This window comes from Sinocyclocheilus grahami, unplaced genomic scaffold, assembly GCF_001515645.1.
Source record: "Sinocyclocheilus grahami isolate Dianchi unplaced genomic scaffold, SAMN03320097.WGS_v1.1 scaffold7.1, whole genome shotgun sequence".
NCBI classification, from domain to species: Eukaryota; Metazoa; Chordata; class Actinopteri; order Cypriniformes; family Cyprinidae; genus Sinocyclocheilus; species Sinocyclocheilus grahami.
In genome coordinates, this window is record NW_015505186.1 from 1066083 (window position 1) to 1069421 (window position 3339).

Here is a 3339-nt window from a genome sequence, read left to right on the forward strand (position 1 = left end):
TAGTTATTGTCCTTGAACAGGCATGCTGCATCACAGATGTTGTTAAAGGGATAGTTCACACAAAAATTTAAATTCTGTCATTTAATTACCCACCCTCATGTCGTTTCAAACCTGTAAGACCTTCGTTCATCTTCGGAACACAGAACAGCATACGTTGTTTACGTCCAGCGAATATTCTCCAAAATGGCACCAGGGTGATGCGGAGGAGACGAATTGTAGAATAAAGTCGTTTTTTTTTTTTTTTTTTTTTTTGGGCACAAAAAGTATTCTCGTAGCTTCGTATAGTTGCGGCTGAACCCCTGATGTCACATGGATTATTTTACTGATCTCCTTGCTATGTTTCTGGACTTGAGAACATTTCAGTTGCGTTGCTGTCTATGCAGGGTCAGACAGCTCTCAGATTCCATCAAAAACACCTTAATTTGTGTTCCAAAGATGAACGAAGGTCTTACGGGTTTGAAACAACATGAGGGTGAGCAATTAATGACAGAATTTTAATTTTTGGGTGAACTAACCCTTTAACATTAACACACGTCTAAGTTAACATTACCTTAAACCAACACATTGACTAGTTCCCCTTCAGGAACTCGAGCTGCGTCGAGTCGCTTTGGGAAACTCATCAGAAACAATGGTTCTGTTTCCCATCTCTTACGCCAACAAAAAATAAATAACTTAGCTAAAGAGCCAAAGCCCAGTACTGCTATGGTTCCAGTCTGTTGCTGTGTGAAATATCCTGACGCCTAGCATGGCTTGTGTTCAACATTGTTTTTTTTCAGCTGCTGGGTGATTGAGGAAATTCTGTTACTTAGCATTCACACCAGTAAATTAAGTGGGGCGGGTGAAGGAAAAGCAGTGAGATATAGAGGCATTGGAAATTGTATAGCCATTCCAAGTTGGAAAACAAAATTGCTTTCTTGGGTGTTTTTCTCAGTTTCTGCACAGCTGGCTGATTGGGATTCAGTTTTTTGTGGCACATTTCCTCTTATATGCATAATTCACAAATAAATTTGCAAATAAAGTTGTGCAGCCCTACAGTTCGGGTCACTATCTGCCCTGACTCTCTCCAGATGAGCTTGGTAACATGCCACACATGCTCAGTGACACCTGAGCACACCCAGCGGCTGTCCAAATCAGCGCTACCTCGGATGAATCATGAACACGCTGATCCATTCGGCTAAAACCCAATGCTAAGATCAACTTCGCAGTGCCATTCATCAGTCTTTTGGTATTGAATATAATCTGTATGAACACTCAAGGATTTTGGGGAGGAGACTGGAGCAGTGTGACAAACTCAATTCCTCTGAAGTTTTCTCTGGTTGAAGTATCTGCAAGTCTGAGTTAGCGGAAAGAAAAGCAGAAAGCGTGATGCGCTTTGATTCCCCCCAATGGTTGGGTTTGCTCAGTGGTACACCAGCAGGGAGACATGTGACATTATGCTTTCAGGTTGGACAGATATAATCAACGGGTGTCTAACCTACTAATTAAGTGCACAATGGGCAAACCTAAGAGTATGGTGTGCTTACAATGAATGTCACTGAGTAAAGGGGGGCTCAAATAATCATGTGTTCCATGCTACCAAAGTAGCAATGAATAGTAAGGACACAAGCACACACAGGAGACCCCCCATATACCCAGCACCGCTAATAGATTTTTCACCATGTGTTATGTAGAAAACTCCTGCTGTGAAATATCTAATGTACCATAACTAACTTGCTGTGCCGTTACAGTGTCTTTTTGCCACTGGGGACATGGCACGCTTTGGTGAATCAAAAGAAATGAAAAGAGTGACAATCCAAAAAAGGACCATTTTAAAATGTCTACAAATGGCCTACACAAGCAATGTAGTTTATATTAATGCAATGTCACATGAGGTGGCCCTGCCCACACTGAAACCTCATTGGACCAAAATCCTGCTGCTCAGGTTTATAACTTAATCATCAAATTAGGACAAAGATATATAGATTGTATAAAGTTGAGAAACATTGGATAATAAAACAAAAATGTCAGGTCAAGTGACAAATAACCTGTTGATTTTGATTCTAAGTGTGCCATTTGCATTTGGAAGCTGTTGCTGTGAACCCACATCATGCGGTCAAAGGAGCTCTCCATGCAGGTGAAACAGACAATTGTTAGGCTTCAAAAACAAAATAAATCTATTAGAGAGATAGCAGGAACATTAAGAGTGGCCAAATCAACAGTTTGGTACATTCTGAGAAAAAAAGAAAGCACTGGTGAGCTCAGTAACATAAAAAGGCATGGACATCCACGGAGGACAACAGTGGTGGATGATTAGAGGATCCTTTCCATGGTAAAGAAAAACCCTTTCACAACATCCAGCCAAGAGAAGAACACTCTCCAGGAGGTAGACGTGTCACTGTCAAAGTCTACAATCAAGAGAAGACTTCACGAGAGCTAATACAGAGGGTTCAGCACAAGGTGCAAACAAGGCCTTTGCCAAAAATAAAAAGCCAGACCACTTCTGCAAAAGCATTCTTTGGACGGCTGAAATTAAGATCAACCTGTACCAGAATGACAGCAAGAAAAAATTATAGAGAAGTCTTGGAACAGCTCATGATCCAAAACATACAACATCATCTGTGAAACATGGTGGAGGCAGTGTGATGTCATGGGCATGCATGGCTTCCAGTGGCACTGGGTTACTGGTGTTTATTGATGACGTGACAGAAGCAACCAGAAGAATTCTAAAGTGTACAGGGATGCACTGTCTGCCCAGATTCAGCCAAATGCAGCAAAGTTGATTGGACTGCGCTTCATAGTACAAATGGACAATGACCCAAAACATATAGCAAAAGCAACCCAGGAGTTTTTGAAGGTAAAAAAGTGGATTATTCTGCAATGGCCAAGTCAATCTCCTGATCTCAACCCAATTGAGCATGCATTTCACTTTCTGAAGACAAAACAAAAGGCAGAAAGACCTACAAACAAACAACAACTGAAGTCAGCTGCAGTAAAGGCCTGGCAAAGCATTACAAATGAGGAAACCCAATCTTTGGTGATGTCCATGAGTTCCAGACTTAAGGGAGTCATCGCATGCAAAAGATTCTCAACAATATTAAAAATGAACATTTTATTTATGATTATATTTATTTGTTCAATTACATTTGAGCCCCTGAAAATGGGGGGACTGTGTATAATAAATGGTTGTGATTCCTATGCTTTTTGTGTTATATTTTTGTTCAACCCCTTTAATTAAAGCTTAAAGTCTGCACTTCAATTTCATCTTGATTGTTTAATTTTAATTCTATTCTGGTGGCATACAGAGCCAAAATTATGAAAATTGTGTCAGTGTCAGTGTATATATGGACCTACTGTAACTGT